Here is a 16,006-nt window from a genome sequence, read left to right on the forward strand (position 1 = left end):
CCTCTTGGAGCTCACAGCCTCCTGTGTAGAACTACAAGTACTAGAAAGGGTTAGCCTTGTAGTTACCAATGAAGGGATGAACTTGCTGGAGAACTACTAGTATCAGCATGCCTTTCTAGTACTTGTAGCGCTCCAGCAGGTGGATCCAGTGACACATCTGCAAGGTTATAAGTGGTTGTCATCCTGCTACACCAATATGCCCTTGCAGCTGTTGTGGACTTGTTGGTACTTGTGGTTCTTCAGCTAGATTGAAAGTCATAAGACGTCCTGGTACTTTTGTTTCCCTTGGAAGAAGGATGGAATGGATGCTGCTGGACACCAATCCACCAGTTTTGTGTAGTGAAAAGTTTTGCAACTTCTGTGTTTCCATTTATGGCCATTTTCAGGGTCCCTGCTTGCTGTCAGTGATTGGAAGCTTTTAAAGGGATCCCCTAGACTGGGTACAAATTGTAGCAAACCCTCAGCTGCCAAAGCGCATGAGACTGCTGGATGTAAGCAAGGGTGATTCCATTCAATGACAGCAAGCAGATCTATGGTGACAGAGATTAGTCAGACCCTTCAGTATTCATGGCCGTGCTTCGTGCCACTTATGACAGCTGGGTATTTGGATGGTGCCGGGGCGAGTGCCTGGTGACGGGCACACATTGGGCATGGGGTATATTTACAAACTGTTTGCACGGTGCCCTCACCAGGGACCATTGTTTTCCGGGCTGGCGATCCACGTGCTCCGCAGGGATTATCTGCTGCTAAAAATGGAAGCTGCCAGGGAGAATTTAAGGTGACGCTGCAGAGCTCAGTGCCTGCTGGCGGCGGGGAGGATGCTGCCAGGATGAGGCTGCGCCCTGCGGATGGTGCTGCCATGCACTGGTTAGCCTTGTGTGGGGAAAGTTCGATCCTTTTATTGACATACATAACCCCCCCCCCCCCCCATTGTTTAAACCTTTTATCTGTGACTGGGAAAGCTGGGTGACAAGCTTTATGGCAATATAAAAGCTCATATGTGAGTTGTCACCCTGCTTTCCTGGAGCACTGAATGGGCAGTGTGCAGCGATGTAGGAGCAGGCGAGTTTGTGTGTAAGCTGACTTCCCATTCAGGGGCTTGGGAAAAGCTGAATGATCACCATTATAGCTCATACATTCGTTGTCACCCAGCTTTCCCGGAATGGACAGGTATATCTAAGTTCGTCGTCATTGTGGAGCCCAGAAAAGCTGGGTGGCAACCTTTATGGCCATATCATATACTAATTGGACTGTCTGTATTGATGCATACGGTGTTTGATTGTATATAAGTGAACTTTTCAGAAGCAAAGAAAAGCTGGGTGATGCAGCTTGTCATGTATACACCCAGCTTTCCAAGAGACTGCAGCTAAGCTGGAAGTATTTCTAATTTGATTTGCCATTGGAAAGCTGGGTGACAACCGGTATGGCCATATTATAGCTCATACATAAGTGGTCCCCCAGCTTTCCTACACTTCTGAATGTACAGACTGATGCAATGTAGGATCAGAAGACTTATGATTATGTATGTGGACTTGCCTTTTGTAGCCTGGGAAAGATGGGTGACAACCTGCATGGTCATGATACAGGTCATTAAAAGGTTGTCACCCAGCGTTCCTAGAGGTCAGAATGGCAATTCTCAGACATTTCTGTTCCCAGCTGCACAGAAGCAGAGCAGGTATTACAGTATGTATACACTGAACTGCCATTCAGGAATCTGGGAAAGCTGAGTGATGACTTTTATGGCAGCTATAATCTAGGTTGGCACCTAGACCGCTGGTATGGTGGGTAAATCATGGTACGTCCTCTGCTGAGGCATCAATACTGTAGGAAAGCTGGGTGACGCCATACAAAACTGAGAAAAAGCTGATTGCACTTAGGCGATGGGCAGCTTTTGCAAATTAGGTCAGTTCTATTGAAGTGTATGGAGCTACAATACTGCACACAACCTGTGGATGGGGTGGCGCTGTGGCTAAAAAAAAGCAGCCATTTTTTTTTTCATCGACAACCCCTTTAAGTGGGCGTTTAGTTGGTACAGATCAATGAGTTCTTCTTTACCTCGCCCCCTAAATGCATCTTTTGAATCCCGACCAAGGTGCACTGGGTGCTGAATTTGGTACCACCTTTTTTGGAAGGTACCCTATATCAGTGGTTGCCATTATCCTGGGACCACGCAATGCTGCTCATTTCTTTTCTGCCAGTGTCTGTTTTCACTGCAGCTTTGGTATTCTGTTCATGAACCAGGAGGCACAGGATGATCAATTCTTTCCGATGGAATTGTGGGAGGAAACATAAGAGTGAGATGATACATTGTATCATAAACGTGATCAGTTACAATGTTTCAGCTGAAATCTGGAAAAAGCAATAACTCTATGGCGAAAATTCATTACTGTTTGTACCTGTTTTTTTTTTTTTGCAGTCTATTTTATGTGTTTGCCTTTTTTATGTTTCCCATTGTGGGTGGGTTTTTCCAGATGTTTGTAACCGATTCGACCATTGCAGCTTTTTAAAAAGTTGTTACATTTTTTGCCTAATGTACTCCATCCCATGAAGCGATTTTTTTTTTTTTTGCGTTGCTGTATTTTTTTGGTCATTTTTTGGAATGTTTTAAGCATGTGATCGCGGAGAGGGGAACGCGCCCAGTGTGAGCCAATATGGGGAGGGATGATCTAATATTTAAAGGGACCAGTTGAAGCCTACTGCACCAGTTTTTGACGTACCTGTTGACACCCAGCTTTTCCAGACTCCTGAATGGCCTATCTGCTGAGCACTGGATGTTTAATTAAGCCAAGTCTCAAGGTTTTTAAGATGTTTTTGTCTTTTTTTCTTTTAAGAAATTAAGACCCAGTGTAGTCACCCAACTTTCCTAGGATCCTGAATGACAGACTCTGCTGTTTGGTCAGCCGGGTGCAGCACCATTCACTTGCCCGATATTGTACCTTCAACCTCAGGAATGACATCTATGAACTGTATTTTTTTTTTTTCTGGCTGATATCAAACTACAACTCCCACCATGTTTTGAAAGTGACATTTGTGAAACTAGAATGCTGGGAGTTGTAGCTGCGAGGGCTTCAGAGCTGCTGGTGTGTGTGTGTGTGTGTGTGTGTGTGTGTGTGTGTGTGTGTGTGTGTGTGTGTGTGTGTGTGTGTGTGTGTGTGTGTGTGTGTGTGTGTGTGTGTGTGTGATCAAGATCCGGGAGAGGAGCTGGGGAAGGAAAGTGTGATTCACAGGAGCAGACGGCAACTTCTTCCATGGAAATGATGAGTGCTACCTAGAGACATGAGATCATCCAGCAGGATTACTGGCAGCCCCATGTAAAACTTAACTGTAAACATTACAGCTGATCGCCAATCTTTTTTGTTGCAGAGGAGGGGTGTAAATAGAGAAAACTGGCTGCTATACAGTATAAACCGTATTTGTATTCTGGATACAGCCTGCAGTGTAAAGCATGGTGGAGACCATGTACAAATTCCAGCAGTGTATACATATATATTCTCTCCTGCTTACTGAAACTCGCAACAATGTCAAAGTAGTAAAGGCTGTGGATGTAATGATGGAAACCAGAATGAAAACCTCCATTCTTTACACTGCAGGCAGCATCCGGACAACTGGGAAGTGATCCACAAAATAAATGCATCGTTTAGTGTGAGTGAAGACCTGACGTCAGGCGTCCACTGGGACGTGAAGCGGTGTCCTGTGTCTGTGACGTGTGCATTGTAATTATATACTTTGTTTCTGTTTCTCAAGATCTCTGCTTGCTGTCGGTGAATGGGAGAACCCAGCGGAGGCGCGTCGTCGAGTGTTGCGAGTCCTCGCTGTCGCGTCATCTATATGATTATCTGCAGCCTACATATCGCGCGCCTTCGTTACACCGCTGTTTGTGTGACACGTGTAGGATGCGAAGCGCACACTCATCTCAGCGCCATCACTTAACCCTTTCACTCTTCTCTGTTTACTACTCATGCCTGTAAGTAATAGAATCCACTAATACAGTGGCATGTAAAAGTTCGGGCACCCCTGGTCAAAATTCCTGTTGTGAACAGTTAAGCAAGTTGAAGATGAAATGATCTCTAAAAGGCCTAAGATGACACGCTTCCTTTGTATTTTAGGCAAATTAGAAGAAGAAAAAAAAATAAATAAATAAAAAATATATATATTATAAATAATTTTTTTTACACCCACACACTATGGAAAGTATTCAGGCCCCTTTAAGTTTTTCACTTTATTTCATTGCAGCCATTTGGTAAATTCTAAAGTTCATTTTTTCTCATTAAAGTACACTCTGCACCCCATCTTGACTGAAAAAAAAACAGAAATGTAGAAATTTTTTGCTAAAAAGGAAAAGCTGAAATATCACATGGTGATAAGTATTCAGACCCTTTTCTCAGACACTTGTATTTAAGTCACATGCTGTCCATTTCCTTGTGATCCTCCTTGAGATGGTTTTACTCCTTCATTGGAGTCCAGCTGTGCCTAATTAAGCTGATAGGACTTGATTTGGAAAGGCGCACACCTGTCTATATAAGACCTCACAGCTCACAGTGCATGTCAGACCAAATGAGAATCATGAACTCAAAGGAACTGCCCAAGTAGCTCAGAGACAGAATTGTGGCAAGGCACAGATCTGGCCAAGATTGCAAAAGAATTTCTGCATTACTCAAGGTTCCTAAGAGCACAGTGGCCTCCATAATCCTTAAATGGAAGAAGTTTGGGACCACCAGAAGTCTTCCTAGACCTGGTCATCCAGCCAACTGAACAATCGTGGGAGAAGATCCTTGGTGAGAGAGGTAAAGAAGAACCCCAAGATCACTGTGGCTGAGCTCCAGAGATGAAGCAGGGAGATGGAAGAAAGTTCCACAAAGTCAACTATCACTGCAGCCCTCCACCAGTCGGGCCTATATGGCAGAGTGGCCCGACGGAAGCCTCTCCTCAGTGCAAGACATATGAAAGCCTGCATAGAGTTTGCTCAAAAACACATGAATGACGCCCAGACTATGAGAAATAAGATTCTCTGGTCTGATGAGACGAAGATAGAACTTTTTAGTGATAATTCTAAGCGGTATGTGTGGAGAAAACCAGGCACTGCTCATCACCTGCCCAATACAATCCCAACAGTGAAACATGGTGGTGGCAGCATCATGCTATGGGGGTGTTTTTCAGCTGCAGGGACAGGACGACTGATTGCAATTGAAGAAAACATGAATGCGGCCAAGTACAAGGATATCCTGGGTGAAAACCTCTTCCAGAGTGCTCTGGACCTCAGGCTTGGCTGAAGGTTCACCTTCCAACAAGACAATGACCCTAAGCACACAGCTAACATAACAAAGGAGTGGCTTCAGAACAACTCTGTGACCATTCTTGACTGGCCCAGCCAGAGCCCTGACCTAAACCCAATTGAGCATCTCTGGAGAGACCTGAAAATGGCTGTCCACCAACGTTCACCATCCAACCTGACTGAACTGGAGAGGATCTGCAAGGAAGAATGGCAGAGGATCCTCAAATCCAGGTGTGAAAAACTTGATGCATCATTCCCAAGAAGATTCATGGCTGTACTCGCTCAAAAGGGGGCTTCTACTCAATACTGAACAAAGGGTCTGAATACTTATGACCATGTGATATTTCAGTTTTTCTCTTTTAATTTTGCAAAAATTTCTACATTTGTTTTTTTTTCAGTCAAGATGGGGTGCAGAGTGTACTTTAATGAGAAAAAAAATGAACTTTTTAGAATTTTCCAAATGGCTGCAATGAAACAGAGTGAAACATGTAAAGGGGTTTGAATACTTTCCGTACATATATTCTTCCAGTTCTGTGACATTCCTGGCTCCTCTTGCATGCTCTGCTATTTTGAGGTCTAGCCACAGATTTTCAATGATGTTCAGATCAGGGGACTGTGAGGGCCATTGTAAAACCTTCAGCTTGCGCCTTTTGAGGTCGTCTATTGTGGATTTTGACGTGTGTTTAGGATCATTATCCATTTGTAGAAGCCATCCTCTTTTTATCTTCAGCTTTTTTACAGATGGGGTTACGTTTGCATCAAAAATTTGTTGAAATTTAATTTAATCCATTCTTCCCTCTACCTGTGAAATGTTTCTCGTGCCATTGGCTGCAACACAACCCCCTAGCATTATTGATCCTCCCCCATGCTTAATGGTTAGCGAGATGTTCTTTTTTTCTTCACACATACCTTTGATCATTGTGGCCAAATACTTCTATTTTACCTCATCGGTCCACAGGATTTATTTCCAAAATGCATCAGGCTTGTTTAGATGTTCTTTTGAAGACTTCTGACACTGAATTTTATGGTGAGGACGCAGGAGAGGTTTCCTTCTGATGACTCTTCCATGAAGGCCATGTTTGTACTGGTGTCTCTGAACAGTAGAACAATGTACCACAACTCCAGAGCCTGCTAAATCTTCCTGAAGGTCTTTTGCAGTGAAGCGGGGGTTCTGATTTGCCTCTGTAGCAATCCTACGTGCAGCTCACTGAAATTTTGCTTGGTCTTCCAAACCTATCTTGACCTCCACTGTTCCTGGTAACTGCTATTTCTTAATTATATTTTGAACTGAAGAAAGGGCAACTTGAAAATGCTTTGCTATCTTCTTATAGCTTCTCCTGCTTTGTGGCCTCCACCATTTTCAGAGCGCTAGGCAGCTGCTTAGAAGAACCCATGGCTGCTGTTTTTGGCACAAGGTTAGAGGATGCTGGGAAATTTGTATCACCTGGCCTTTCCTAACGATGATGGTGAAGAAGCCATAACCCTAAGGTTATGTGCCCACGATGCAGAAATGAAGCAGAAAATTTCTGTGGCGTTTCTCAATGTTCTTGGTAGTATAAAACGCTTGCGGATTTTGCACGCGTTTTTTGACGCATTTTTGCAGCGTTTTTACATGCGGATTTGACTTGCGTTTTTCAAATGCATTGGGACCTCAAATCTGCATGCAGAAATGCACAAATAATGGACATGCTGCGGATTTTTCTGGACCTGTCATGTGACTGGTCACGCGACCGCTGACGTCGGCAGGTCCTTTAGTCTACCGCGAGCTGCCGGCAAGCAAGGACGCATCGGATAAAGACATCGGGGGCCATCAGAAGGTAAGTATAATATTTATTTTTTACCATTCTTTACGGTCACACTATATAAATTCATGCCGGTTGCATGTGACAAAGTTGTCAAGCACTTTTCCAAGTGATGCTAAAATCGCTTGGAAAGCGCTTGCATTTCCACATGCAGATTGTCAAGTGACGAACGCTTCACATCCGCTTGTCCCTGGCAGGAAAAACCCATGTACAATCCACATGCGTTTTTTTTTCTGCCAGGGAGATGCAAAAACGCTCAGGAAAAAATCCGGAGCATTTCTGCATTGTGGGCACATAGCCTTACAGGCTAATTAAGAACTTTGACCAAGGTTTCCGACATCAGAGCACACAGATCTCTGAGGGTGCCCAAACTTTTGCATCTGCCCATTTTTCCTTTTTGTGATTGTATTTTAGGCAAAAAAAAAAAAAAAAAAAAAAGGAAACTTGTCATCTTTAACTTTAGCCTTTTTAGAGATCACTTCATCTTCAACTACTGTTCCCAAACTTTTTACATGCCACTGTATATTAATAATAATTCCTTCAGTGCTATAAACAATGTGGTACTAGGGAATTTTTTTTTTTTTGCTTCTTGGGCTTCTCAGTATTTTTGCAGCAGGTGGATTTTCCGTTAGTCTGGATGTGTTCAGGTTTGGCGGTGGTCTGTCTGGTACGTGCTGGCGAGGGATGTTTGCGCGGTGGCTCCTGTGCACGATCCCTCAGAGGTGTTGGATGAAGCCTCCTCGCTTGTGCTGCAGCTTAAGCTTTTCTAAAGTGCGCATCAATAGAAGTGTTTAGCGAGGATTGATCTGAATATCCAGAGATTACTGCGCCGACGTTCTGTTTTCTAGGTTGAAAAGTTCAGGGGGAGCTGCAGCGTGAGCCCCCCCCCCTCCCCCGCTGTGTGGTGTTTATAACTGATTATGGTTTAATTATAGCAGCCTGGGGCGCCTTCACTTATTTGAGGCGTGTTTCCACCCAAAATATATCCGTACACGTATGTGCTTCCATCTATTTATACGTGTGGAAACAGAGTGGCTGAAAAATGCATAATAAATTCAGGACCATCATGCTTTGCAGCAGGGGTCTGCATTCATTTCTGGGGTCTGCATTCATTTCTGGGGTCTGAAATCAGACCTCAAAATGAATTGGAGCCCTACACCAAGAACGGCAAAAAAAGGTCAAAGTTGCTCAAAAGTTTTGCAATATTTCAAATACTTTTACTCTAGAAAATCAGTTTGAATCGGCCTCCTGATGTTTTCAAGATCTCTGCTTGCTGTCAGTGACTGAGAAGCCGTACCCGGCAAATGGTTCTCAAATTGTGGGTTTATTCCAGTTTCATGCCATCTGTGAGCGAAACAGTAAGGACTCCAGACTGATACATTTAATCTGTGCTGATACATTGTAGCAAACTCTTGTTTGCAGAGTATTGTCTACACTGGATACAATTGTTTCAAATTCTCAGCTGTGGGGAAATGTTGGGTTTCCGAGTGCTAAAAGCTCTATAATTATACATCTCTGGCTTGCCATCGCTGCAACAACTACAACTCCCAGCATGCACTGAGATACCACTGAATTAGAGGATAGGTCGTGCTGTCCAACATAGGATAATTATGTGCAATCTCCATAAATTTGTGCTCCTTGATATCCTGTTCACGGATTCGGCTGAGCACTCGAATCATTCGTGATCCCCAGGTCACCCGGAAACTGCTGCTTGTAAAATCCAAGCTCTTTTGGCCTTGTGCCCGATCCCAGCTGTTTCCTTGGGAAATGGAGGAGACGAGGTGAACTCTGCGACAAGTCAGCAAGTCCTGATGCTTTTAGCATTTTTCTTTGCAGTGGGGTAACAGTGGAATTGGCGGAGGAGGGGATGGCGGTATAACTCTGCTCTAGAAGTCAGTGTAAGGCATTGCAGGGTCCGTGGAAAGCTGGGTGACTGTAGGCGCTGCAATAATGTCATGGAACCTATTCTGTGGGTATAGCTTTACATTTAAAGAGCACCTATGAATGTAACATTAGGGTAAATGTGCAAGCGCTGCCAAAATCCACAGGGAAATCCACACCGATATTTGTGCAACTATGTTACAGATTTGTTACTGCAGATTTAAGAAATGGGAAAGAAAAAAATAATAATTTGGTTGAAAACTGCAGATTAAATTTTGCAAAGGATCTGCAAATGGCAAACTGACAACACTGCAGAAAATTGTTGAGTTTGGCTTACCATTAATGTCGTTCTTGCAGGGGTGAAGCTGTGCGGGTATGTTCACATTTCCATTGTAAGACCGCTTTGCTGTTTAAATTATCAGTATTTTGCTTTTTTGGGGTGGGGGACCAAAGTTCATGCAGGTTTTTTTCTGATATAATCCGCTCCAAACTAGCTATTGTACAAAAGCTGCAAACGAACAAAAAGCTCTTCAAAACAGATAAGAAAACAAAAAATCTCCAAATACTCCCCCAAAAAGTAGTTGTTCCTGTTGCAGGTTCCACTAGATAAATGATATTTGACAATCAGAAAAAAACTCAACAGCTCCTTCTTTAGGAAGTTTTTGGAGTTTCGGCTCCAAAAACTCCTAGTAAAACTCCATTGTTCATACAGCCCTAGGGTATATACGACGTCTTTAAGGCCTCATTCAGGCGTCAGCTTTTTTGAAGTACAAGTAAAACGGACCGAGATTCATCATTGATTTCATCAGTGTCATCAGACTATGGTCAGTTTTTAGTTGTGTGTTTTTTTTTTTTTTTTTTTTTTTTTTCCCCATTGATTCTCCAGCTTCTCCTATCTCTTGTCAGTGAAAAATGGACAGCACTTGGATGGTATACGAGTGCTGTCTGATATTGGTTATTTTATTTTTTCCTCTGAGCCATAGACTTGTTATGTTGTGGTTGATCAGACACTCAGATCAACATCGGACATATCTGCGCGATTTTGAACAGACCACTCGGTCCGCAAAAGATCACGAGCATGTGAACAGCCCCATAGACTCTGTGAAAAACACTTATAGCACTTGTGTGTGAATGAGCCCTAAGATGCCGGGGAACACATCGAAGCCACTTCAGGAAAAATCCGCCGGTCGTGCATTATGTTCATTATTTCGGCGCTTTTTCAGGCAGATTCCAGGCGGATTTCCACCTAGACATATATGCCGTGTGCCTTTTAAAGAGTTTTGGAAGAGATTTTTATTTTTCTGACCCCGCCTTTTAGTTTGGAGAGGTTTCCTTCAGGATCCACTCCAGAGAAGTGAACGTGCACTTTTTCTTCTTTACACCAGGCATTTTTCAAAACCTGTTTGTGGAGGAAGGGGAAAAACTCCTCCAAAAACTCCTCGTAGGAACAGGAGAGTGGATTTCCAATACAAGTGAAATTATAGTTTTCCAAGAGGTTTTTGAGGCAGTGACTGGCTATGTTCACACTGAGATTTTTTTCAGAGATAACTGAGCGGAATCTCCCCAATTTTTGAGGAGGATTTGAAGCTTTTCCATTCAGTGGCTTATGTGCATACAGAGGTTTTTTAGAAAGTTTTGGAGCGGAAACTGAGCAAAAACTCTCCAGATCCTCCTCCAAACTTTTTTCTGCTCAGTTTCCTCAAAAACTCGGCAAAAAGACTTTCCTCCCAGTTCTGCTCTAAAAATGTCTCCAAAATACAACATGTGCACCTAGCATAGGCAGAAGATTTTGGAGAGGATCCGTTCCAAAAAAAAAACCTCCCCAAAAGAATCCCTCAACGCATGAACTTATCGTGGATGTGTTAGGTTTAGTACTCATCAGAAAGTGACATGCTGTAAATTTAAAATTCCACATTGCAGGTCGATTTATACCACCCCCCCCCCCCCACCCCCCCAAAAAAAAAAAAAAAAATTCTGTATATCTGCCCAGTTGGGACATCCACAGATAACCAAAAATTTTTTTATTTATTTTTTCTATTTGGTTGCAGATTTTACCCTATACTTACCCAGGTGATAAGTAAAATCTTCAGGAAGTATCAAAGTGCAGTGGAATTAAAATCTTTCTTAAATTTTTTTTTTTTTTTTTTTTTTTTTTTTTTGAGTGGCACAATCTGTGGATTTTCTGCCTATAAATCCAGACTGAAAATCACAGTATATCTGCTACATATGACCATAGCATTTATACGGCATATCGGTGAGCTCTATGACGCCGGCCATACTAGTTCCCTACTGCCATATAGTCCCAGATAAATATCCATCTGAGTAATCAGCAGGTACAATGTGATTTGCAAGGGAAATGCCAAGGAGTGTAGAGGTATAGGGGATTCTTTTACCAGCGTCTCGTCTGTTTTTGAATATGGGACATAAGTGAAGCATCCGGATTCCTATAGTGGCAGAACAAGGTCATTGCTGCAGTAGCACAGGTTTAGAGGGCATTTCCAGTTTTGCTTCGTATTGACCTGAATTGTGCAGTAAGTATCGCTGACTTGCATGGTAAAGATTTTTTTTTCTAATAGGTTTTGATAGATCCCTTTATTTTTAGTCTAAAGTCTCCTGTCTTGCCTCAGGCTGGAGCACAGATTTCATATTTTTGCTCAGTTGTGGGTGGAGTTGCCTCCTGTGCTCTTTGTCGCCCCCTGTTGGGTGTTGCACATTGTATGAGCTGCCTCCTGGTTGTGGTGTTGTCGGCGAGCAGAATTCATTCAAATATAACACAAAGGGGCCTTCTCATCCTCTTTCCTTATATCAGAGGTTCTGCAGCAGCTGGAGTGTATTTTGCGCGGGTCCTTTTTTCTATAGAAAAGCTCCATTTTTGGATAGAGCTTGTAAAAACATGCAATTCTGTAATTTACTGCTTGTTAAAAATTTCAGCCGTTATTGAGGTCAACATTTTTTTTTTTTTTTTTTTTACTTTTCTTTACAGCTGGTTGCCTTGGAGACCGACCACCACGGCTTGACCTCAGAACATGTATTGTGCTTACAAGCTCTTTTCTATGGAACTTGTAACCAATGTTTTAAAGCCAGGCCAGAATCACTGGGAGGGTGGGGTGGCGTTGTTACCTCCGAATCTCAGCCAGCTTCACCGCAGCGCTTACGATCTTGACGGCAGCGGTGGTCTGTCTCCTTGGCAACAAGCTGTAAACAAAAGGAAAAACTGTTCATTTCTTAAGAACTGCTGAAAACTTTAATAAGCAGTAAATTGCAAAAGTTCTCGTTTTTCCGAGCAGTATCCGAAAATGTCCATCTGCGAAGATGGAAAATAACTCCTTTTAATTGGGTTCCAAACTGATATATCACCATGAATTTTGAAAGCAGCTTTGGGTGTGATTGGAGAAGAAGGCATGAAAAAGAACCAAACGAGTTAAAAAAATAAAAATTGACTCTTATTTTTTTTTATTTTTGTGGGATATGTTGGAATATTAATCCGACTTGTAGAGAACGTGAAGAAGCCCCGGATGTAATTTTCTTTCTGGGGGCTTCTTCATTAGCGGGGGCAGCTGCGAGCCGCGGCCGCCGGGAGTCACCTGACCTCCCCTCCTTCTAATCACTTCAGAGAAAGCCAGTTCCTCTCATGTCATTAAAGGCTTCAGACGGATCCGGCTGGAACATTTCATTTTCAGGCAGATGATTATTCCGGCTCGCATTGTGCCGTACGTTCAGGCACAAAGACCCGGCATAATTGACTTTGGTGAAAGATAGCGAAGTTTATTTTCAAGCCGGCAGTCTGTCGTTTCTGGAAAAAAAAAAGCTAATTACATTTCTTTATGACTAATGACTTCCTATAGAAACAATAGGCCTCGCTTTATTAAAACTTTTTATAAAAAAAAAAAAAAAAAGTCTTTAATTGCCCATAGCAACCAATCACAGCACAGCTTTCATTGTAAAAAGTGTTTTGAGAAAAGAAAGCTGAGCTCTGATTGGTTGCTAAGGGCCAAAAGTTTCCCTTTTAGGCCGCCTCCTATTAGTGTTGTCCCTAGTAACCAATTAAAGCTCAGCTTTCAGTTTAGCATGGCAGATTGTGAAATGAAAGCAATGTCGTGATTGGTTGCCAAGGGTGTTGGCTTTGATAGATGAAACCTATTTATATGATAATGGTGCCCTTATACCAATAAGAAGTTAGCTTTCATTTCTCAAACCACTTGGGTAAGGTACAGGAGAAGGTTATGATAGATGTAGGCCTGCTTATTAATACTGTCTTAAATTTAAGTGTTGCTCATAGCAACCAATCAGGACTTGTCTTTCATTTCTCAAACTGCTATGATAAAATGAAATCTGTGCAGTGATTGGTTGCTAAGGGAGCTTCAGAGATGTTTACTCCAAGCCTGTGCCCTCAGCAACCAATCGCAGAACAGCTTTCATGGTTCCAGAATGACTGAAAACCTAGAAGCTGCGCTCTGATTGGTTGTTAGACAACAAGGCACAATATGACACTTGATCTGGTTCTGGGAAAGCTGGGTGATGACCCATATGGTGGGATTACATACTGGCTGTCACTCAGCTCTCCAGGGGCTCTGAATCTCAGAGATATAGATTCAGAGCCCCTGGAGACCTGGGTGACAGCCAGTGTGTAATCCCACCATATGGGTCATCACCCAGCTTTCCCAGAACCAGATCAACAATCGTCATATTGTGACTTGTTTTTTTTTAATTTTGTGTGCAATAAAACTGTCACTTGAAGCTCATGGATGCCATTGCAAAATCTCCAACAGGGCCCTCAACTATCACTGGTCTTTAATGTCTTCTCATATGGTCAAAAAAGGACCTTCTGGGCCCCCCAGACACCAGGGCTCATACACCCACTATAGTTATGCCAATGCACGTGGCAGTTCTAATGGCGGCCATATTTTCTAAGCTATAATAAAAACTGCCTTGCGGCTGCCAGGGCATGCTGGTACTTCTAGTGTCGCCACCACGTGTTGGATGACTACTGCTATTAGCCGACCTCCTGATGTGGTCAGGACATGAATGGGTTAGTGAGCGGCGTCGGTGAAATGCGGCGGTGGTAATGTTATGACATTAGAAAGCCATTATTAGTGGTATTATGTGCAGGGCTGATGATGAGGGCTCACAGGGGAACAGCAAATCTGATCAACTCCTGAAAATAATAGACAAGAGCCTGTAAATGATATCAGGAGGCGCTAAGGAACGTCTGCGCTCACAGCACAACTCCTGTTATAAATGTGGGGTCTGAAGGCCATCTACTGTCCCATCAGGGGGTCAGGAGGCTGGTATTATCCCTTTGCCATGCTTTAGACTGCACCTCTGCTCTATTGGAACACAGTTGTGATCGGTGACTCCAGATCATTGCATTGTGTAATGGGGTCTGAACCGCCTCCTGTCTCATCACAGCTGCTTTAGCCCTCATTCTTTATACTGCAGTTCTGCTCTATTAGGAATTGGTGACTTCAGGCTAGCTGCTTTGTCTGTTGGCGCCTGCAGTTGTCTGAAATGGACCTTTCTCTTGTCAGAGGATCAAGTTGCTTTTTTTTTTTTTTTTTCTTTTGCCATGATTTACACTGCAGCTCTGCTCTGTAAGGGCCTGGTTGAGAGTCTGCGTTAGCTTTAAAGGGGTATTCCCATCTCCAAGATCATATCCCAATATGTAGTAGGTGTAGTAATAATAATATTAGCAAATACCTCCAATTAGAAATGTAGTATAGTTCTTCAGATTTGCTATGTCGTTTACCCATGTGCAGACATTGCAGGACCTTAGGTATCCATGGTTACGACCACTAAGAGCTGGTTTTTATCTGTCACTATGTGTGGTCATAACCTTGGACACCTAAGCTACTGTAATACACTACACATGGGGTAATCAACATGGGGAATTTGAAAAACTATACTATATTTCTAATTGGAGATATTTGCTAATATTTTAATTACACCTACTACATATTGGGATAGGAACTTGGAGATGGGAATACCCCTTTAAATCCTTCTTCTGCTTCTCTAACTCTCCTTCATGCTTTACCCTGCTGTTCTGCTCTGTAAGAACACAACTGTGTTCAATGGTAATGGCTTAGATCAGGGGCGGACATTTAATTTTCGTGAAGGCCTGCATGAGCGGCCGTGACTGTTGTGGTGGCCGAACCAATAGGCTAAATTAATTCTGCTCAATATTAATGTTACAATATAAAATAATTATAATTGATATGTTAACATTAATATTGAGTAAAATTAAGTATGCTGACATCTCCTATATACAATGAGCACCCACTGCCCCTATATACAGTATAAGCCCCCAAACATAACCTCTGTATATACAGTGTGATCCAATATACAGTATGCTCCCATATACATTGATCCCCCACACAGCCCACCATATACATTATAATCCCCTATATACAGTATGATCCCACAAACAGCACCCTCTATACGGTATAAGCCCTCCTATATACAGTACCACACACAGCCCCCGTATATATAATATAATCCCACACACAGCGCCTATATACAGTATGATCCCACAAACGGCACCCTCTATATACAGTATGAGCCTGCACACAGTCCCATGTATACAGCATGAGCCCATCCTGAGGATGGAGATATCGGTGACGTTGGAGGGCGGCCATACTGCTTGTGGGCCAGTGTTTTCAGCCCTTTGGCTGTTTCGGTCTGCGGCCTTAGATGCATCTATCTGTTAGACTGTGGTAGTCTAAAATCCACCCTGTGACCCTGTGCTACTCTGACTCTCCTCCATGCTTTGCACTGCAGCTTTGCTCTGTGTTCCTACACCGTTATACTCTGTTATCTATCCTATGCGACTCTTTCCTTCATGCTTTAAACTGCAGCTTGGCTCCAAGTATATGTCTGCGATCAGTAGCTGTAATTTAGCTGTATTATTTGTTGGAGTCAGGTAGTCTTAATTCATCATATACTGCTCTAACTTTCCTCCATGCTTTACACTGCAGGTCTGCTCGGTAAGGATAGATCTATGATTACTGACTACAGCGTAGCTGCTTTGGCTGTAGGAATTTGAGGTAATCACAAT

General features: G+C 42.9%; 1 protein-coding gene across 4 annotated transcripts in view; it reads left to right on the forward strand.

The window, feature by feature from the left end:
• Window positions 1-16,006, forward strand: part of GDPD5 (glycerophosphodiester phosphodiesterase domain containing 5) — a 149,559-nt gene that overhangs the window by 23,965 nt on the left and 109,588 nt on the right. The gene's annotated exons all lie outside the window — the stretch shown is intronic.

This window comes from Phyllobates terribilis, unplaced genomic scaffold (assembly GCF_046119375.1).
Source record: "Phyllobates terribilis strain yellow unplaced genomic scaffold, ASM4611937v1 Scaffold_2__4_contigs__length_985480577, whole genome shotgun sequence".
Lineage (NCBI taxonomy): Eukaryota > Metazoa > Chordata > Amphibia > Anura > Dendrobatidae > Phyllobates > Phyllobates terribilis.